General features: G+C 37.7%; 1 protein-coding gene and 1 long non-coding RNA gene across 2 annotated transcripts in view; both read right to left on the bottom strand.

Annotated features, from left to right (window-relative positions):
* COMMD1 (copper metabolism domain containing 1) overlaps positions 1 to 23,744 on the bottom strand; it is a 186,505-nt gene that overhangs the window by 146,800 nt on the left and 15,961 nt on the right. The window lies entirely within an intron of this gene.
* LOC128773525 (uncharacterized) lies at positions 14,915 to 19,223 on the bottom strand. The gene is made up of 2 exons (XR_008417863.1): positions 17,589 to 19,223; positions 14,915 to 15,080 (listed from the first exon to the last, which is right to left on the bottom strand). It is a non-coding gene; the product is annotated as an uncharacterized LOC128773525 (long non-coding RNA).

The following is a 23,744-nucleotide window of genomic DNA, read 5'->3' as shown; positions in this document are numbered from 1 at the left end:
TTGGGTATGTGTCTACAAGCAGCCAACCATCAGATGAGGGCCCAAGACACTTTCCTACTACCTGTGTTGCTCTCACAGGAGTTTGTCTAAATAAAGGGTCTCGGGCCCAAAGGACCTGTATCTTCTGTCTTCTTACGGAGAAGTCCTATCTGAGTATCACTTGTCCAGTGTCACAGATTAGAGGATCAGTGATCAGATGTGTCTCATTTTTGTGGGAGAATGAAGACAGGTTTTCACAAATAGTATTCTTACTGCCTTTGGCACCGGGGTCTTTGCTTTCTCTGTTTGGCTATCTTTGAGAATGAGTAGATCATGGAGGCTACACCTTTTTTGAGGATGTCTCTTGTATCCATGGGTAAACCATAAAAAGGCTTACGGTTTCAGTCACATTTTATATGAGTACACTCTCCGAAGCTGGGTTACAGTCCAAGGCTTCTTCATTTGGAAGTTACCTCTTGGGTTCCAAGTTCTTCCCGGCTTTGGTTTCAAGGCCTCTCTGTTCTTCTCTCAGGTTGCAAGTTCTTTTTGGATTTTTGCTTTAAGGCTTCTCTGTTCTCCCTTCTTGATCCTGCTCCTTTCGTCAGAACTTGGTTAAATGAAATCCTCCTTCTCAAACTTCTGCTGACTACATTCTCTGTCACTACAGCACTAATTCTGTCTGCTTCCTTTCTTGTTGGCATGACTTTACTAAGAATAACTTATAACTTAATTAAATGGCTTCTTTGAGAAAACTTAAGCTGGCTCCTCCAAGACCTTTCTCTCCCCACTCCAGCCCCTCAAATCCACAGAGTCACTGGAACTGTAGTCCCTGATCCCTCCCTCTAGGGACTCAGGAACCCCCCCCCCCAAAAGCAACAGCCTAGGTGAAAAGGTTAACTGGAACAAAATTTAGTCCAAAGCCTCCATAAGATTACACATTAGGAAAAAAGAAAACCTTAAAAATCTCCTCCACAAATATTGATAATAAACTTTAGCCTTTATATTGAGCACGTAACAACTTATTCCATCGACTAGAAATACAATTTAGTTAAAAATATAAAGCAGGACAAAGATGAGAACCAACTATTATATGTAAACCAGTGACTGTATTGTATTTATGCCTGACACATGGCTAAAAACTTTAGAAAGAAAGTCATAAACATCTCTATTTGTGTATGTCTACATATTTTTTCCTACCTCTAGATGGTATTACTAAATTAATAAAAGACTATTCTAATTGGCTTAGAGAAAAGTGCCTATACAAACTATTCTAAAATATATACTGCCTAAAATATAGGCACTAACCCAAAGGTACTTCAGGTTTATGTGATTTGGATAAAGCTCTGGTAAATAACATTAGTTTAATATTGTTGGTTTAGTAAAATAGGAATGTCCTTAGAGTTATTAGCAATAAGTATAATGCATTAATACATAAATTTTATTCTACTTGGATTTAGTAATCAAATAAGCTAGATTATAAAACTAATAAGGGCATCTGGGTGGCTCAGTCAGTTAAGTGTCCGACTCTTTGATTTTGGCTCAGGTCGTGATGTCACAGTTTGTGAGATCAAGCCCTGTGTCAGGCTCTGTGCTGAAAATGCAGAGCTTCCTTAGGATTCTCATTCTCGCCCTCTCTCTCTGCCCTTCCTCCACTCATACTCTCTCTCTCTCAAACTAAATAAATAAACTTTAAAAAGAATATATTTTTAAAAGCTTTATGAAGCTAATAGTTTTAATTTTAATCAAACTGAGTCATTGTTCTGACAAACTTTATTACCAAAATCTTTTTGGTAACTTGAAACTTAAAACTATCCTGTTACATTAAATGCCAGATATTTACTGAATATCTAGATTTCTTTTTTTGTTTATTTTATTTTTGAAAGAGCATGAGCAGGAGAGGGACAAAGAGAGAGGGGGACAGAGGATCTGAAGCAGGCGCTAACAGCAGCGAGCCCAATGTGGGGCTCGAATTCACAATCTATGAGATGATGACCTAAGCCAAAGTCGGACACTCAAATGACTGAGCCACCAGGTGCTCCCACATCACTTCTAAATAAGATAAGACACTGAAACATTAATTACTAAATATAAGTTTAAAGTTTTGTTGGATTCTTTGTTTTTTAAGTAAATTCTATGTACACCCAATGTGGGGCTCAAACTCAGGACCCCAAGAGTAAGAGTCACATCCTCTACCAACTGAGTAGCCAGGTGCCCCTAAGTTTAAGTTTCTATATTTTTGGATTCTAATTTTTTACAGAGAGACTGAAGATATTTAGGTCTGTAAATAAACATGCGGTTTTTTGCCACATTTTGAGACGTTGTACTGTGAAAAATATATGTGTAGAATTCATAAGATTGTATATTTATAAAATGGGTTAATCTGCTACAAAATGCCAATATAGGACAGGCAATTCAGTTGTCTACTACATCTGTAAAATAAAGGTTGCTAATAGTTTAAATATATAATCTATTTTATATGTAAATGGAATTTCTAGTAATTCTAGAACAATTCTAGAATACCAGAAACAGTAAGGGTTAAGGAAAATATCTCTGTATGAAAAGTATTCAAGGAGGGGCACCTGAGTGACTCAGTCAGTTAGGTGTCTGACTCTTAATTTTGACTCAGGTCATAATCTCCTGATTCATGAGACTGAGACCTATGTCTCAATCTTGGGATTCTCTGTCTCCTTCTCTCTCTGTCCCTCCCCTGCTCGTGCTTGTGCACTCTCTCTCAAAATAAATAAATACATATTTAAAGAAAAAAAGAAAAAAGTTTCTTAGATTATTGGTCTGCTCTTAAGAGAATATGAAAGGTTCTTCTTGAGCTTGTAAGTAATTCACCCAATTAAGCAGATTCTGTATCTTACTGGGATAATTTCTGGTGCTTGATCATGTTTCCAATCATTTAAAAGAATGGAATCTTCTTTTAAAAACTGATCTGTGATCCTATTAAATCAACTGTTCAAACCTTTTGACATTTTGACAACTTTGATATTTTGCCTTCCCCAAATCAAACCCTATATAAAATCTTGATCTTGAATGGATTTTGAGATTTCCAGGAGAGCATCTGGAAAATCTCAAAGGGTTTTTTTTCTTTCACCTTTTAAGAAGAGAAATGTTTAAAATAATTTGGTTTACTTGATATGTTAAACTGCATGGGAAACACTGTCACATAAAAAGTGATGTTTAACTTTCCCTGGGTTATATCTGTATGGGTAAGTGTTATTATATATGTACTTCAGAAATTATATGAAGTTCCTAGAAACTTTGTCAATGCCCTTAATGTCCGTGATATAATGGCATTAGTCATAATTCCAATTATTATCTTCAAAACATGTTGGTATGTTTCACAGAAACAACCAGATTTCTTGTGAACTGCATTACTTTTATAACGAGCTCTCATAAAATCTTTAATCGTGACTACTTTAGGTCCTTTGTCACTCATAAGTAGTTGTCTTATTCTGATGCTTTCTTGAAAGTTCTTCAGTCACCTACAAACCAAAATCCTTCACCTTCAACAATGGGACTGTTTTACAGATCCATGGAAAAAACTAGGACAAGTAATCTGAGTACAGACTTTTGATGCCATTGCTAAATTAAATAATTATGAGATTACACCATTGAACTGAGAAAGGATTTCCAGAACTCCAGTAGAGAAGATGATGGGTTCATAAAACTGATAACTCAAGATTAAGCAAAATGAGAATTAATTACATGGAACTGAATCAACTGATGAAAAGTGATTATAATTGTTATGGCTTTTTTTGTTTGGAACATTGCTGGTTATTTAACATTCTATGCTCTGGATTTAAGGAATCCCTTTCTCTTTTCTCTTAAGCTACCAGTAACTCACAACAATTTAGTAGATTGCACCTTTGTAAACAAGAATGAAACACTTTCCTTTTTCTCCCTACCTGATCTTTCCAGATCTTGGAAACTCTTATTGAATGTTCTTATTTTCATGGCAATATAGTTATTTTCATAAGTTCAATAAGTTTGTTCTTCTTGTATCAGGACACAACTGGAAACACTGGTTATATTACCGAGACTTGGAATGGAACGCCATGTTTAGGAATGATGTGCATAGGTGGCTCAAATGGTTAAGCCTCGAACTCTCGTTTTCAGCTCAGGTCATAATCTCATGATCTCCTGAGTTCAAGCCCTGCGTCGGGCTCTGCACTAATGATGTGGAGTCTGCTTGGGAGTCTCCCTCCTCCTCTCTCTGCCTCTTTCTCTCCAAGTAAGTTAATAAACTTAATTTAAAAAAAAATGATGTGGTCAGATATGACCAGTTTTAAGGAACTACAGCAGACTTTATAGAGCCAATGCTTATAAAAAAACCAGCCTAGTACCTTACTTATAAGGTTCCAGACTTACAGGTGACTAAGGAAATGTCCCTGCTGGCAAGCTTAGGAATTTTCAGATATTTTGGGGACCTCAAGAAAAGAAGAATTCATCTAAATCTCTAGATTACTACAGATAAAGTCTGAGGGGGAGTTCTTGGCTTGACTTCCTAGCCTTGAGAGAGTTTTAAATCTAATCTAATCTGAGATTCCTTATAAAAGTCCCAGCAAAGCAAAGTTAAAAAGGCCTATGTGGCCAGTTATTATTCTTGCTGCACTTACATATATAATTAGTCCAGATTTAATGAAACTGGAGTTATTTTATAAAAAGGATTATCTTAGTTTGTTATAATTGATCAAAACAGGGTGACTGTGGAGGAAAATTTTACTACAGAAAACTTTTCAGTAGAAAACTATAACCCAGGGCGCCTGGGGGGCTCAGGCAGTTAAGCACCCAACTCCTGATTTGGACTTAGGTCATCATCTCATGGTTCATGAGGTGGAGCCCTGCATTGGGCTCTGCACACAACAAGGAGCTTGCTTGGGATTCTCTATTTCCCTTTCTCTGCCCCTCTCCTGCTTGCACTCCCTCTCAAAGAGAAAGAAAGAAAGAAAGAAAGAAAAAGAAAGAAAGAAAGAAAGAAAGAAAGAAAGAAAGAAAGAAAGAAGAAAAATATAACCACAAGATATCAGATACTAGTTCTGTTCATTGTCTTTGAGCTATTTTTCATCTCCTTGTAAAAGAGATACTGCCATCTTGCACATTTTGTCAGTAATTAATGTTTACAATTTTTCTGTCACTCTCTTGACCTGACATCACTGAAGCTAAAACCTGACTGCCCAGATCCTTATTTAGGCTCTAAGTTGTCTTGTCCCAAAGGCCTGCAAACTTTTGATGCTGGATGACTTGGTATTAACTTCAAATAACTTGTTACAACAGTTTGGGCCACTCAGGAAGTTCACCAAACACCTGTACCTTCCATGCTTTGCTCTGGGAAATAACCAGACACTGATATCTTACTCCACCACCTAAAAATCCTTTGAGCCCAACATGTAGAAATCTCAATTGGCTGCCCTCTGGACTCAGAAAATGGATTACAGTCTATTTCAACCATTAATCTTTGTTTTTCTTTTTGTTTCCTCATTCTAATCTATGTTGTTGTTTTTTTTTTCTCTTTGCCCATCTCTTGCCTCTCCATTTCTAACTCAAATCTTTTCTCCATAGCAATCAACCTAGCTTCTTTTTTTTTTAGATGAAACTTCTAGGGAAGTTTCAGATGGAAGAAATGTGGAGACCCACTCAGACCCTCAGAATTGCTGTAAAGATTATATTAAAGTGAAAACATTTGAGCTAAAGAAACTGCAAAAGGAAATCTTATCTAAATCATCCTTATCTGACTTAAAGCAGAGCCTCCTGCAAACACAGCTACCATTAATCCAGCTCTTACCACCCCACGCCCCAAGTTTACTGCAATTACAGCTGCCATGGATATAAATGTCCATTCCATTAGTATCAAAAAGTCCAATGGAACCTTCCACACCTTTCCAGTAAAGCCCTGAAGACCACCACCACCACCTTTAAGTTTGGTATCTAAGATTTTTCTCTCTGGCTATTGAGCACTCCCTCAGGAATGTCACGCAAGCCCAAACAAACTTAGTCTTCTGTCCTGTTAATCTGTTGTCAATTAATATGCAGGCCCCAACGACTGCACCCAAGTTTAAGTTTTACTCTCAACATCAAGCAATGAAACAGGAAAGATATTCTTCTCAATAGAGTCTAGTCAATACAAATAACATCAACACTCTGAAAACTATGAACACTCTGGAGAGTAGTATTTGACTCTGGTGGGTCCTTCACTAATTCATACTAAGGCAAACCAGTAAATGATGCAATACCCTAGTTGTTTGTCTATCTTGTTTACTTCTCCCATCCAAGTACTAACCAGGCCCGACCCTGCTTAGCTTCTGAGATCAGAGGAGATCGGGCGCGTTCAGGGTGGTATGGCCGTAGACTCTTGTTTACTTCTCAATTTCATATCCCTGACTTATATCATTCTCCTTTAATTGAAATTTTCAACCCATAATTGTTAAGACTTTTAAAAGGGAAAAATAAGTCTCATTCATGAGCTTATTACTTCATTTGATTGCCTGAGCACAAGCCTGAGACTAAACTCATTTAATGTGTGTGGGACGGGCATGCCCTAGTTCTCTTTATAAGGCAGCACTCCGATGGTCCCTCCAGGGCAGCTTTCCCAACTGTCCCATCTAAGGGATAAGCCTACTAATAAGTAAAATGTATTTTTCACTCTACTTCTACATCACAGTCACGTATACACACGTACACACACCACACACATACATATACAATACCCCTCAAATTCATTTTGCCTTTATTATCTTTTTTAAGATTTTACCTTTAAGCAATCTCTACACTCAACATGGGGCTCAAACCCCCAACCCCGAGATCCAGAGTCATATGCTCCACCAACCAAGCCAGGCTAGCCAGGCAGACACCTTCATTTTTCTTTTCTTTTCTTTTTTTTTTTTTTTTTCAGAGAGAGTAGAGACAGTGCTAACACGTGCGCAAGAAGGGGAGAGAAGCAGAGGGGGCAGGGGAGAGGGAGAGAGAGAGAGAGAAAGAGAAACTTAAGCAGGCTCCACACTCAGCACAGAGCCCAACATGGGGCTCAATCCCATGACCCTGGGATCCTGACCTGAGCAGAAATCAAGAGCTGGACACTCAACCAACTGAGCCACCCAGGCAACCCTTCATTTTGCTTTTAAATACATAGTTGCTTATGCTTAAACTGGACGTAGGTATTTTAGCTTTATACCAAAAAAGAAAAACAAAAGTTGTTTTTCTTTGCTCCTCAGACTTAGTGCCAGCCTCAACAATGTCTACGGTAAGGCAAGAATTGAAAGGAGAGAACAGAGTCCATAGAGCCAATCAGTTAATTCACCTTTCTCATTTGAACTCCATGCATGGAATATAGCTGCCTGTTTTACTACTGAGAGGTCTATAAAACATGAGTGGTATTTGAATCTCTTAGCAATTCAGACAACTGAAATAACAAGAAAATGCCAGGAATGAGTATACCATTTTATAGAAATCCACTTGTGGCTTTCATGTACATTATATCCAAAGAACTTTGCAAATTTAGACATTACTGTCAGATAAGAATCAAGATGTCAGCAGAGAAGGAAAAAAAAAATTATAGCCAATTTGACAAAGGAGACAAGCTCTCCTACATTGTCAGGGTTTGCAGAGAAGGTGGTTTTCATTCCCATCAACGTCAAATTCCCGAAGTTAAATAATAAGAGAAAGACACAGGTTTAGTCTCTGCAATGGTACCTCGAGTTTCTATGTACATAATGGATAAAATAAGGAATTTTTAAATCATAATAAATGGGGAAAGAGAGTGCTTTCTGTTAAAGGAATATATTGTCTTATTTATAATCTACTAAACTTTAATTTGAAAATAACCACACAAACGTGATTGTTCACACTGAAATCTAGGGACTTATTCTAGGAAAATGGAGAAGCTGATTCTGGGGATCTGGAGACATGTATTTTGCCTCTGGAACAATACTAGTAGACCCCAAGATCTTGACATGGAACAGAAACAATGGAAGACAAAAAGAGAGTTATCTGAACCAAGAAAGGTCATAAAGCTATGAGTATGTCACTATCTACTACAAATTAAAATGTTTAGTTATTCATTTATCAAATGCTTGAGTATTTCTGTTGTTCAAACCACAGAGCTTGGTAAAGACCATGGTGTGTTTCAAGGGTCTTAGAGACACACAATCATGATAGAAATCTTGCAATGCCCAGTTACATTCTCAAATACCAAGTTCCTTTGGCACATACCTTCTCAAGATTTTAATTCCCCAAGCTGCCTTTCCTAAACAAAGCTAACAACACTTTTCACCAAGTCTTCTGGAACTTTATCCAATACTCAATCGAGTCTCTTAGATCCTCAGCATACCTAACACTTGGTTCTTCTCCAAAGAACCCAAAAGGACCACACTGCCTCAACTCCCTCAGCTGCAATGCAAGCAACCATCCCATTACTATCTTAATGCTCCAGGTAACACCATGTTGGAAAGAGGAGTCTTGAATGATGGACACAAAGATTTGTAGTCAATGGACAGCTGAGCTCAAACAAAAGCTGACCAAAAAAAGAAAAGAAAAGAAAAAAAGCCTTCTGGCCTATCTAGCAGTCTCCTAGAAGTCTACTTAAAGCATTCTCTGAGAAACTGACCAGTTCTGGATGCCAGTAACGTGGGAAACAAAGACAAAAGAAAAAATTAAATTTCCTTACTATCTACAACCCATTAACAACTCCTTGAACAAGCAGAGTCACCTTCCTTTGGGAGCTCAACTGCCTCAATGTTGACAACTTTGCTAAGGGCAAAAGGCAATCTTAGCTTAACATTATCCCATCCTCCATCAAGCACCCCCCATCCCCCCCCCCCCCCCCCCCGCTTCCTGTAAGTCCAGTTTAACATATAAAAATTCCTTTGGAAACTTCCTTTACCTCTATCCCCAAGATACATGTTAGCAATCGTCCTCCAAGCAAATGGCCAACTGATATATATCTGAAGGGTCTCATGACTGAGGATTTACCAGAGTGTAGTAAATGAACTTTTCCTAACAATAGCTAGCCCCCTCAAGGTACTGGAAACCATGCTTCCAAAATTCCTTAGAGACTTACACTATCCCTAATCCCCTCCCAACTTCAAAGTATATAATCAGTCACCTGTCACAACCCCAGTGCAGCTCTCTGTGCCCATGGGTCCTGTCCCCATGCTTTAATAAAATGACCCTTTTGCACCAAAGATGTCTTAGGAATTCTTTCTTGAAAGACTGCTCCAAACCCCAACATTTCCACATCACCAGGGCAAAAGAGAAACATATGTACGGTATCAAGGCTGACTCCTGAGGACTATTCAAGTTCTGCCCTGCAAAAATGACTGTCCTGGAAGTCAGCCAGCTTCTGTCTATTGGGTAATTCCCACTTTCCTCGAACTTCAGTAGCAGTCACTTGGAACTTTAATAACGTGTGGTTTTGATTATATAGATAAGGTAGTACTCCCGAAAAAGCCAATAGTATATGACAAATTCCTTCTCCAAAACTGAAAATTTTAGTTAGCTCTTTTGGATATTGAAAAAAGATATTAAATTGCCCCTACCTGCATCTTACTTAGCTTCTAATAGGACTATTACCATTGTGCCTAAAACTGTACATTGTAGATGGACATGGCTCTCAAAGACAAATAACTAAACTGTAACCATATAATGAGGAAAGTCTTACTTGTACATTATTTATGCAAATGCTTGTGTTTAATTTTAAAAACACTCTACCACCGGGCTCTTCTTTTAGCTGTCGAGGACGCTTGTAATATATTCTGTATCCAGGGGATCTAAATTCAGATCCCTGAAATAAAATGACTTTCCTAAAGGAGTAAACAGAATTAACACTTTACCACACAGTAGAATTTGAATAAATAACAGATGCAATTATTAAATATAAACCATAGGCCAAGTACTATTTAGGAAGTGTATGTATATATATATACATATATATATATATGTATATATATATATATACATATATATATATATTATTACATATATTAGTAATTGCAACCGAATCAGAAATTATTTTTCTTATTCTGAATGTGAAGAAACTGAGGCTAATATTAAATAATGAATTGTCTTTATCCAAATAACGAACTATAGTATTGAGGTTTTTAACTAAGGTCTTGCTGCTTCCTAGATCCTATTATTTCTATAGTAACAAACTGCCTCCTAAGATTCACAAATTCATAAAAGGAGTTAGGTGACCTCCAAAGCTCTTATTCAGTCACCAATGGAATATATTCTTCTTCTAAGTACGAAGATGGGAGTTCCAGACATTTCTTTTTACTTACTGTTTCCCAAATACCACATGATCTTTTACATCTCAGCGCCATGACTCATGCTGCTTCCTCTGGCTGTAATACCCCTTACAACCCCCATCTTTTCTCCAACTCCTTTAGAACACAGCTCAGGAAACTAGTGGTTTCCTCCTTTATCTACACAGTACCATCTCCATATCTCTTATAAGTGATTAAAACCACAGATTAAGAGTCAAAATAACCTGTGTTCAGCATTAATTCCACTTCCCCAAGTAAGATGTTGGGCAAGTTATTTATCTACTCTAAACCTCAATTTTGTCATTTCTTATATGGAGATAACATCTCCCTTAATGGACTGCAGACAGAATTGAGGAACACAGAACAAATCCTATGCATCCTATGTATCCTTTACAGCACACTCTTCCAGGTTATCAGATTCTAGTCCGGTTCAATGCTTGTGAGCTATCTAGCAACTCTTTGTAAGTGATAGATTACTGACAGATATATAAATTATGTCCTGGCAAATAGTAATTTGACATCTCCCCTCCTTCCTAGGGGAGCAGGAAAACATCAGGTTTTGTCTGGTCTCAAATGGCAATTCATCTCCATTCATTTACTCACTATATAAATGAGTGTTTTTATTTCTTCCTTTGAATATGTTATATCTGCCTAGTGCCTCATATGAGTAAAATAAATTCTTTAACATGTATTCATTTTGTATCTAGGAGTCCAATTTGACTTTTTTTGGAAAATTACATTTTAACAGTACTATCATCATTGTTATCATGATGACTTCCTATCTTGATCTTTCCTAAACTCCATATTCCTTATATTTAATTAAGCCCACTAGAATCTTCACTTGAATATCCCAAAATAAATGGTTTTCTTTGTTTAGAAAACTTGTTCCACCTTACAATAGCCAACCTCCAAGATTACCCCCTTGATCCTGTCTTCTCCTGACTTTTTGAAGACTCTAGGTTGGCTGTTTTGCAAGGATTATTCCTCTTTAGAGTCAGTTTATATATTTTTTGAATAGAAATATATAGGAAGCACAAATGTCAATTTGTCTCTTGAGGATGTTGAGTTCGATCATCTGATTAAGATAATGTCCATTATTAACTCTCAATGACTCTGTTGCTAGGCTTTCTCATTCACCAAAGCTGTCTAGTTATCTAGTTCTCCATGTCTAAAGTATGTATTCTAAGTCTTTTCCAGTCTCGCTAGACTCCAAACCCTCCTTCCTACTCCTCAGTCTCTGCAAGGAATCCAGGTGCTACTTCATCACTAAAATCCCAAAATGGCTCCCTCAGCCTCATCTTCTAAATTTTCTTGTAGACATAGCAACCAAATGCAATGCATAGTCTGGGGTCAGATACTCTTTGAATAAACCAGCAATAAAAGACATGTCTAGGGGTGGGGCACCTGGGTGGCTCAGTTAAGCACCCAACTTTGCCTCAGGCCATGATCTCCCGGTTGGTGACTTTGAGCCCACATCCAGCTCGGTGCTGCCAACCCAGTGATGCCAACCCTCTTCGGATCCTTTAGCTCCCTCTCTCTCCGCCCCTCCCCTTCTCATTCTCATTCTCTCTCAAAAATAAAGAAACATTAAAAAAAAAAAAAAAAGATATGTCTAGGGGGCAACTAGGGGAACTCTGAATATTAAGGAATTATTGTTAACGTGTCAGTTATATACTCATATTCATGTGGAAAACAAAGGCAAATGAAAAATTAAACTTCCTTACCACCTACAGCCCATTGACAGATGGGTGACAGGCAGAGTGACATTCCTTTGGGAGCTCAGATGCCTTGATGATGACACTTTGCTAAGGGCAAAAGGCTATTTTAGCTTAACATTTTCCTGACCCCCGAGGATCCTGTAAGTCTACTTTCACATATAAAAATTCCTTTAGGAACTTTCTTTATCTCTACCCACCCCCCCCCCCACCAAGATATATGTTGGCAATCATACTCCAAGCTTATGGCCCAATGATATACATCTGAATGGGCTCATGACTGAGTTTTTACTAAATAGTAATAAATGGCCTTTTCCTAACAACCAGACCCTCAGGATTCTGGAAATCTTGTTTCCAAAATATCTTGAAGGCTTGTGCTGTCCCTAACTTGAAAGTATATGATCAGTCACCTGTCACAAGCTCAGTGCAGCTCTTTCTGCCCATGGGTCCTGTCACCATGCTTTAATAAAACCAAATTTTGCACCTCAGATGTTTCAAGAATTCTTTCTTGGCCGTCAGCTCCAAACTCCAACATTTCCACGTCAATATTATGGTTATATGGTTTAGAGACACACACTAAAGTTAAAGTTAAATATCATGACATATACTTTAAAATACTTCAGTAAAAACAAAGAAAATAAAATATAGCAAAATGTTAACAATTGCTAAATTAGGTGAAGGATATACTATTCCCTATTCTTATGTTTGAAATGTTAAAAAAAGAAACAAGGCACAAAATGGAGTCACTTGTGCTAAGCCTCATATCAGAAAAACAAGACTTAATATGTAACCTAACTGCAGTTTCAGCCTCTCCCAGAAATGTAATCTGTAATCTGTAACCAGTCAATCTGTTATTACCTGGATAGCACAAGTGAGATAATCTACCCAACAGATCCTTTCCGTGCCCCATAGGAAGGTAACCTTGTCTGAAACAATCTTCTCTTTCTAGAAACTTCCTTTTACTGCCCCCTTCTGCCTATAAAAACCTTCCATTTTGTTTTTGGGTTTTTTTAATGTTTTGTTTTGTTTGAGAGAGTGCAGCACACATAAGCAAGGTAGGAGCAGAGAGAGAGGAAGAGGGAGAGGGAGAGAGAGAATCCCAAGCAGGCTCCATGCTCAGCCCCAGAGCCTGATATGGGACTTGACCCCACCACTACAAGATCATGACCTGGGGACACTGAACCAACTGAGCCACCCGGGTGCCCCCAAAACCTTCCATTTTGTACAGCTCCTCAGAGCTCCTTTCTATTTGCTAGATGAAATGCTGCCCGATTCATGAATCGTTGAATAATCTTATTCTGAAATCTTTAAATTTATTCATTTTTTTAAAAATTGTTTTAATGTTTATTTTTGAAAGAGAGACAGAGCATGAGTGGGGGAGGGGCAGAGAGAGAGGGAGACACAGAATCTGAAGCAGGCTCCAGGCTCTGAGCTGTCAGCACATAGCCCAATGTAGGGCTCAAATCCACAACCTGCAAGATCATGACCTGAGCCAAAGTTGGACACTTAACTGACTGAGCCACCCAGGTGCCCCCTAGATCTTTAAATTTATTCAGTTAAATTTTATTTAACAGATTTTAGAACTCAAAATTTTTGTTTCCATCTTTAAAAAACTGAAGCACAGATTAAGTGACTTGCTTAAGACCACAAGCTGTAAATGGCACAGCTAGATTCTAATCCAAATCTGGGCTAGCTCCAAATCTGGGTTCTTAGCTTTTACACTACACTGCCTCTGGTTCCACAGGTCAGTTCGTGAGGCACTAGTACTTGGGGTAGGGAGAAAAAGAAGATAGGAGGCATAGCAAAGTTAATTTATGTAAAGCACTTGAAAGAGTGCCCTGCATACAGTAACAACTATGTAAGTGTTAACTATTACAGACCACTTGTTCCACAGAAAACTGTGGTTGCTATGTGGGAGAAAAAAAAGGAGGAATGGTTCCACTGATCAAATAAGTCTGAGAAATCCTGAGTCAAAGAAAGTTAAACATGCTTTTTTTTGAGAGAGAGATAGCAAGAGTGAGTGCAAGCAGGGGAGGGGCAAAGGGAGAGGGAGAGAATCTTAAGCAGGCTCCACGCCCACCACAGAACCCACCGCCCAGCACAGAGCCCAGGGCAGGGTTCGCTCTCACAACCATGATACCATGACCTGAGCTGAAATCAAGAGTCAGACATGTAACTGACTGAGCCACCCAGGAGCCCCTAAACATGCTCCTTTAGGCAGAATGTCTTGGTGTCTTTAATATGTTAATGCCCATCTCTGAGAAAGGAATACAGTATGTAGCATATTCCAATGATAATTGATCATTGAATGTTTTTTTCCAAAAGATAACTTAAAAAAATCAGGTCCTCCATAATAAAGCAATAAAATTTCAATGGTTAAAAGGAATTAAATAATAGACAAATCTGTAATGTTTTACTGAACAAACACAATGTTCTTTTTCAAATGTTTGTTATTAGTCTGCCTACCTAACAAATAGTCTTTTTCAAGTTTGCTAACATAAGACTACTGGCTCTGTCCCTTTTCCAAGGCTTAGTATCCTTGTCCTCTACATGAGATTCAAGTCTCCTCTTTCCTACCTGAGGGCAGGAAATCAATTCACTCTCCATGCCCCCATACACACATTTAAAAAAAGTCTCCTATTAAAAAAATATAATTTGTTATACTAAGGAAATGAGCTGGTAATCTTCAACCTGTAACTGGTATGCACTCCCCTGCGTCCTTCATGCAATGCAGTCCTTAAAATAAAATCTTTAGGGCACCTAGATGGCTTAGTTGGTTGAGCAGCTGACTTCAGCTCAGGTCATGATCTCACAGTTTGTTGACTTTGAGTCCCGCATCAGGCTCTCTGCTGTCAGTGCAAAGCCTGCTTGGAATCCTCTGTCTTGCTCTCTCTGCCTCCCCAACACTTGCGCTCTTTTTCTCTCTCTCAAAAATAAATAAACATTAAAAAAAAATGTTTTTAAATAGCAAAATCTTTATTTTTAAATTGTTAACCCGTGGTCTCTTTCTCTTGCAACAAGACTTGGCACACTGCTGACATAATTTGTTTTCAAGTCTTATTCTTGCTTTGTTTGAAGAAAAACACAATCCAGAAGAACATCTGACAAATTTCAAAGGAACCTAAAAATACATGTAAGAGTGGAACGTAAGAATTTTAAGGTGAGAAGTCATTAACAACCTGAATTACAAACCCAAGGGTATGGTATTTTAGGCATCATTAATATTTTAAATGTACAAAGTCGTTAAAATCCATGGTAGCCCATATTCCATTTTTTTCTCAAGTTGCCACATTTCTGGAATATAATCAAACATACAGTAAAAAGTGACCAAGTTTTTAAAAAGATTTTGCAAATGTGTATCTACCACAAACAAATGTCACAAAGACTTCACAAATGGCCTGAATTATAACTAAAATCAACTCAAATATCAAATATTTAAAGCACATGCTAAAAGGTAAACTATTCAAGCTTCTCTTTCCTTTACCGACTCTAATGAAAACAGAAGGTAGGCCAGCAAATCACTTTTTTAAGTTCCCTTTTAGGTCTTATCTATATGCACATAAGATATGTAATCAAAGTACAGATATACTCTAGAGCAATATAAACATTTAGACACAACCGAAGACTATTTGGCACTTGCAATTAGATTCTATTCTGGGTAAATACACTTGTCTATGTCATGAAAAAAGTTTTTTTAATGTTTTTAAAATTTATTTTTGAGAGAGAGAGACAGAGCATGAGTTGGGGATGGGGGGAGCGGGCAGAGAGAGAGGGAGACACAGAATCTGAAGGAGACTCCAGGCTCTGAGCTGTCAGCACAGAGCCGACAGGGGCTCAAACTCACAAACCATGAAGATCATGACCTGAGCTGAAGTCAGATGTTTAACTGACTGAGCCTCCCAGGTGCTCCGTCATGCAAGACATTAATAACACTTTTACACAATTAAGCAGTCTCCACAACTTTCAGAAATAAACCACCAATCCAAAAGTTAAAGCAATGCACCTATTAGGATGGACAAAATCCAGAACATTGACACACCAAATGCTGGTGAAACAACATGAGCTCTCATTCATTGATGGTAGGAAATCAAAGTGGTACAGCCTCATTGGAAGACAATTTGGTGGTTTCTTAAAAACTAAACACACTCTTTCCATATGCAATTTCCAACAATTGCACTCCTTAGTATTTTCCCAAATAACTTGAAAACTTATAGCCACACAAAAATCTGCACACAATATTTATAGCAGCTTTATTCATAACTGCCAAAACTTGGAAGCAATCAAGAAATCCTTCAGTAGGTAAATAAATAAACAGACTAGTATATCCAGACAATGGAATATTATTCAGTACCAAAAAGAAATGAGTGCTTTTCCTCTTAAAAACAAAAACCTAAATTATCAAGCCATGAAAAGCCATGGAAGAACTTTAAATGCATATTACTAAGTGAAAGGAGCCAATCAGAAAAGGCTACATATTCTATGATCTCAATTATAGACATTCCATAGAAGGCAAAATCATAGAGACAATAAAAAGATCAGTGACTGCCAAGGGAGAAAGAGGAAGGAGAGATGAACAGATAAAACAGAGGATTTTTAGTGTAATGAATCCATTCTGTATACTATAATGCTAGATACACATCATTATACATTTGCCAAAACCAATAATGGGGATGGCAGGGAGCACCTGGCTGGCTCAGTTGGAAGAGCATGAGACTCTTGATCTTGGGGTCAGGAGTTCAAGCTCCATGCTGGGCATAGAGCTTACTTAAACACACACACACACACACACACACACACACACACACACACAAACTCATAATGGAATGTATAACACCAAGAGTGAACTCTAATGTAAACTATGGTCTCTGGTGATTATGATATGTCAACATACGTTCATCTATTGGAATAAATATACCACTCAGAAGTGGGATATTGAGAATAGGGAAGCTGTACATGTGTAGGAGCAGGGAGTATATGAGAACTCTGCACTTTCTGCTTGATTTTGCAGTAAACTTAAAACTCTTCTAAATATTAAATATATTTACATTTTTTAAAGTAACAGTAATGTGTTTTAATGATGCCAGTTACCACAAAAAAATTAAATGCATGTTTTAACATCAGGAGACATACATGGTCAAGAGAAAAATTTCCATTGTTTTATTTTTTAAAGAGAGCAGGGGAAGGGCGCCCAGCTGGCTCACTCAGGTTAAAAAATGTCAAACTCGTCAGCTAAAAGATTCTGATGGCTATTAACTTCCCAGGGAGAAATTTATATACAAATTAAACAGTAAGTATAAAGATTAATTTCCTCCTCAAGCCTACAGTATCAAAACAACTTATTATTATGGAGGCAAAACGTCTGCAGTGTGTTATGAACTAAATGTGTGTATCCTCCCAAAATTCTTATGTTGAAGCCCTAACCTCCAATGTGATGGTATCAGAAGATGGGGCCTCTATGTGGTAATTAGGGTTAGATGAGGACACACGGTGGGACCCTCATTATGGAATTAGTGCCTTTATAAGTAAGAGACACCAGAGAGTTTGCCCTTCCTCCCTGTCTGTGTGCACAAAGAAGAGGTTATATATGCACAGTCAGATGGCAGTTGCCTGCAAGCCAAAAGAAACCTACCTTACTGGCACCTTGATCTCAGACTTCCCAGCCTCCAGAACCATGAGAAACAAATTTCTTTTGTTTAAGCCTCCCAGTCTATGGAATTATGACAGCCCGAGAAGATTAAGGCATAGAGAAAACTAAATGCAAATTTCCTTACTGGCTTGCCCCAATTACAGCCTAATCCAAGCCACTGACTCTTCAGGCCCAGGACTTCCAGATCTATACCCACTAATTTTTTAATTTGTTATACAATGGACACAAATTCACAATAGGGCAGGAAATAAAAGTAAAAGGTACTAGGGTAATCAAAAATTCACTATCTTGTACTGTGCAAACATCAACTTCACAATTCAGGATCAATCTCCCATCTTGTGGATTGTATCAGTTGCTTTGTTTCTTTTTGCTGCAGCCAAGTGACCATGTTGTTATTTACTGAAAATCTGGGCTGAGTAAGTAGGAATCTGGGCTTACTAATTAAGATGTGGTGAAATGTAAACTAATTTTGATACTTCTAAGCAACTTTAATGATGCAAATGAAGCTTTACTGATGCAAACGTGGCAGGTCAAGTGTTTTAAACATTTTTAAATCTGGAATGGTGATGTGAGTCAATGTAATAGGGCAATAGGGCAGATATGTGCTAAGAATTAAGTTTTAGGAAGAGAAACAGTGGTGGCCAGAAAAAGCCAAGATGAAATGTGTTTGCATTTTTCTCCTGCATTACTTGGCCACTTTTCCTCAGAGAGATTCTGTATCCTTTGCTAAGTAAATCAGGAATTTAATCTTATAATGAGTAAGGGTGGGTGGGTCATATGGTCTACTCACCAATAAGTAAAGCTACCACAAACACTAGAGAACTATACATCATTTGATGGCTACACTGAAGTAGTTCATGCTTTAGACTACTTAAGAAGCTTTCTTTCTAAATATAAATCTGATTTTATGTCACTTATCCAATCACAATCTTTCACTGGCTCCTTGCTGATGAAGTTTTATAGTGATGATGGAGTGCTCCAGAGCTGACGGCAAAGAAGGAATTCTTGAAGATGTCAAAAAGGTGCAAAAAGGTGATTTTATTAAAGCACAGAGACAGGACTCGTGGGCAGGAAGAGTTGCACTGGAGTTGTGACAGGTAACTCATTATACACCCTCAGGTTGACAGGGGTCAGGGATAGAATAAGTCTCTAAGGAATTTTGGAAGCAAGGTTTCCAAGACCTTGAGGGGCGAGCTGTTGCTAAGGAAGTGCCATTTATTACTGTTTGGTAAAACCTCAGTCATGAGACCCTTCAGATGTATATCAGGGGGCCATAAGCTTAGAATATGATTGTCAGCATATATCTTGGGGCAGTTGAGATAAAGGAAGTGGACTTACAGGATCCTTGAGGTTGGGATGATGTTAAGCCAAGATTCCCTTTTGCCCCTAGCAAAGTGTCATCCTTGAGGCAGCTGAGCTCCTAGAGGGAGGTCATTCTGCTGGTTTCAAGGACTTGCCAATGGGCTATAAGCAGTAAAGGAATTTAATTTTTCATTTACTTTAGTTTCCCACATCACCATGGCAAGCACTTTAACCCCTTTTCTTCATTCTTGTGTGGCCAGGAGTGTCTGAAGAATATCACACATACTACACCTGAGGGGCGGGGACGCTTGGGGGCTGGGGGGAGGGGGGTGTTGTTAACCTTTACTGTGCCCTCAGCTTGCCCCAAGCTCCTTCATCACTTGCTACCCACAGAATAAAGTCCAAATGTATTAGCAGAGCATTCTTGACAATCAGGTCCCCTTTATCATGTTTTACCTCACATGTCTGAGAGTAACCTTGCCAGTCCTTGAACTCAACACACATTTCCATATTTACATGTCTTAATGTGGTTCTCTACCAAGAACCCCTTATTCTGCTTGTGGCAATGTTAACTTCTAGACCAAACTTAAATGCTGTTACATTCTAATAGCCGAAACTAATTATAACTCACTGATTATGCTTTATATTTTGCCTTTAATTCTTATCATTTACATAACTGTTCACCTACCCCAGTAAACTACAGGCTCCTTGTGAAATACATACCATCTCACTCATTTTATATTCCCAATACTGAGCGCAATACTTTGCACATAGTTTAATGAATATAGGAACGAATGAAAGACTGCATACTTGTTTCATCACCTGATTAAAATGAGTTAATTCTGCATCATCTATCATTCACCTAGACAGAAGAAAATTAATGCGTAGGCCTAACCCAATGGAGTACTAAAAGGGTTTACAATTTAATAACAAATTTTGACGTATACTCTATAAAAAGTGATGTTTTCAGTTTTCGAGTCCACTAATCAAGTCAGCTTTCAAATCTTAATATTCTGAATGCGCGAAAGAGCAGCCTAGTATCTGCTTCAGCAAAATCTCTTGGGGCCATATATCCTGAAAGCAATTTGCTGCCTTCCATATTACCAAAGTCTAATTACAGAACACCACATTAAGATTATATTAAATTACATTGTTATTCAACAAAAAGATCTACAGTTTTAGTCACTCCAGAACAAATTTACATACTAGCCCAGTAACCATGCAAAGCAAAGTCAGTGGTGATTCTATGAATTTGATTCTTAATTGTTTTCCTCCAAACAGATGTCTATCCCTATCTTAACCTTCTCCTACATAGGTACTATGCAATCTTTGGCTAGATGTGTATAAAGGGTCTTTTAAAGAAATTATAATTAATAGCACTTCTGGAATTACTCCACATTTGTTTATTTTAATTAAATTCAATTTCCCTAAAATTCTAAAAAGAAAAAAACCTAAGCCACACGGACTTTTATAAGATAATAGCCACAAAGCTATATAAATAAGATAGAAACAGAACCTTAAAAACCAGACTAAAAATTTAATGGGGTGCCCAGCTAGCTCAATCAGTAGAGCATGCAATTCTTGATCTTCAGGTTGTAAGTTCAAACCCCACACTGGGTTGTAGAGATTACTTAAAAATAAAATCTTAAGGGGCGCCTGGGTGGCGCAGTCGGTTAAGCGTCCGACTTCAGCCAGGTCACGATCTCGCGGTCCGTGAGTTCGAGCCCCGCGTCAGGCTCTGGGCTGATGGCTCGGAGCCTGGAGCCTGTTTCCGATTCTGTGTCTCCCTCTCTCTCTGCCCCTCCCCCGTTCATGCTATGTCTCTCTCTGTCCCAAAAATAAATTAAAAAACGTTGAAAAAAAAAAAATTTTTTTTTAAAATAAAATCTTAAAAAAAAAAAAAAAAAAAACCCAGACTAAGAGTTTAAGGTTCTAGTTTCAGGGCAAATTCTCAGAATGCTTCCTGCATTGGGCCAGATTCCTCCAAAAAATAACCCCACATCAATTTTAAATGCCCCAAATCACCAAGTTTTGTAATGTCATAATACAAATTATAAACCAAGATCTGGTCATTTTCTGTATTAAAAGAGCTATAAACCTAATTACTATCTTCTATATTTCTTCTTATATAATCTGTTATTATAGTAAGAAGATAACAAATATAATATTCAAGTCCAAAATGCTCTACAGAACCCGTAACAAGAAAAAAATTAAAAGTTAAATAAAGGTTCAAAAACCTAAATTTCAGGACATCTGGGTGGCTCAGTCAGTTAAACGTCAGACTCCTGATCCAGGCTCAGGTCATGATCTCACCATCGTGAGATCAAGCCCTGCATCAGGCTCTGCACTGATGGCGTGGAGCCTACTTCGGATTCTGTCTCTCCTTCTCTCTGCCCCTCCCCCACTTGTGCTCTGTCTCTCAAAATAAATAAATAAACTTAAAAAAAATTTCCAGTTTGTAACTATGTAATTGAGAAAACATAGTAAATTAATAAACAAAATAAAAGAAACGGTAGTACCGCCAACTTTGGACTACTTCTTAGAAATCAAGATGAAAAAACTTTATGCAAAACAAGTACATTAAGAAAGGTAAAGCAAATTAATCAATCACCCTTCCTGCCCAAAATAATATTTGTTGGTTAGACTAATTCTCAGAAACAATGACCAACAGGATGTATTTATACGACACTTCAATACTTCTGTAAATAACTAAACTCAAGAATTTAACACATTTTAAATGATTACAAATGTTTACCTTCCACAAATATAACTGAAGAAAGAAAATATATTTTTGAGTTAACTCAGGATTTTTTTCTAGTAAAACTCTTATAGGCTCAGGATTCCCTCTATAACTCACTGGAAAATCAAAATGATGTGGATCTGTTGTTAAATGGCTGTTTATGCCAGAAGAGAAGCACTGATGTTCTAGATACTTCTAAATTACTCTCTTTAGTAGTAGAAGCTAACTGTTACTAACTAGCTTTCATTCTGTCAAGTTACTTTTACCCAGTAATTTACTGATCATCTGTATTCTTCTAGTTTGGGGTAGGACTCCAATCTCAGCAAAGGAAAAAAATCCATGATGAAGCACAATGAATGTTTCCTCCTACTGAATACTCCAAGCAACACATTAGCCCTTCTTTAACTTCATGGAGAAAGAATTTAGCTTTTTCTCAAAGAACATTTTGTGGCCAGCTCAAAGACATAAGTGTGGGAAAGTCTCCAGAAGCAATCAAACTAAAAAAATACCCCTCTTCACTTCCTCCGCAGTACTATTGACAGACCATAAACCTTTCTCTTGGGAGAGAGCACATGATTAGTGTAGTATCCAACTCAAGTGCATAAATTAATATTTATGTGAAAAAAATTACTGGGGCGCCTGGATGACTCAGTCAGTTAAGTATCCAACTCTTGATTTCAGCTCAGGTCATGATCCCAGTGTTGTGGGATCAAGCCCCATGTGGAGCCTGCTTAAGATTTTCTCTCTCTCTCCCTCTGCCCCTCTTCCCTTCTTGTGCTCGCTCTAAAATTTAAAAAAAAAAAAAAATCATTGTTTAAGGAACCAAATTGTTTAGAGGTCATCTCTTAAAACCAGAGTCCCACTACCAGCTTAAATTCATAGACCTGCAATAAGAGAGGCAGTCCTAGCCTGTAGAAATTTAAATAACTTAACAATTAAGAAAAATAAGAATGAGAGAAAACACAAAAATGCCACACTAGCTGTACTAGTGAAGAAAGGCCATTAAAGTACTATTGGACAAGCGATAAAATGTATGACAAGAGAGAGGAGAGTATAAAACTTAAGAAGAATAATGACTTAATTATTTGCAGCCTCAAAGGAAAACATGTCTCAGGTACACAGGAGTTCAGAAGAAATACAACTCAGGGCATGGTTCCTACATGCAATCTATTTATAAGGACAAACCGGAGCCCAAAGAAACTATATAAAAACTTCTCAAGGGACACCTGGGTGGTTCAGTTGGTTAACTGTGCAACTCTTGATTTCAGCTCAGGTCATGATCTCACTGTCATGAGATTGAGCCCTGCATCGGGCTCTGTGCTCAGCATGGAGCCTGCTTAAGATTCTCTCTCTCCCTCTCTCTCTCTGCCCCTCTCCAACTCATGCTCATGTGTGCTCTCTCTTTCAAAATCAATAAATAAAACATTTTTAAATTAAAAATTAATTAATTAATAACACATTTTTAAGAAATTATCAAATCAACCTGTGAATAGATCAAACATGGTTCTCATACAACGGAATACTACTCAGCCTTTAAAAAGAAGGAAATTTTGGGATGCATGGCTGGCTCAATTGATACAACATGTGACACCTGATCTAAAGGGTTTTAAGTTTTGAGCCCTAACTGAGAGTAGAGATTACCTAGAAATAAAATCTAAAAGAAAAAATTTTAAATAAGATAAAATCTTAAAAAAAAAAAAAAAAAAAGGACATTTGGGGCACCTGGCTGCCTTAGTCGGTTGGGCACGCAAACCTGATCTCGGGGTTTTAAGTTCAAGTCCCACAGCAGGTGTACAGATTACTTAAATATAAAATCTTTTTTAAAAAAAGAAGGAAATTTCATAATATGCAACATCATGAATGAACCTCGAGGACAATATGCTAAGTGAAATAAGCCAGTCATAGAAAGATTAACACTGCATGATTCCCCTTATATAAGGCATCTAAAATAGTCAAATTCATGTAATCAAAGTATCAGAGTGGTGGTATCAGACTTGGGGGGGCGGGAAAAATGGTGAATTACTAATCAACAGCCATAAAAGTTTCAATTAAGCACAATGAATAAGCTCTAGACATCTGCTGTACAACACTGCACC

Source organism: Panthera pardus, unplaced genomic scaffold (assembly GCF_024362965.1).
Source record: "Panthera pardus isolate Hobbes unplaced genomic scaffold, ASM2436296v1 HiC_scaffold_25, whole genome shotgun sequence".
Taxonomy (NCBI): Eukaryota; Metazoa; Chordata; class Mammalia; order Carnivora; family Felidae; genus Panthera; species Panthera pardus.
Note: the sequence above shows the minus strand (reverse complement) of the source record. Positions and strands in the feature narration are given on the sequence as shown.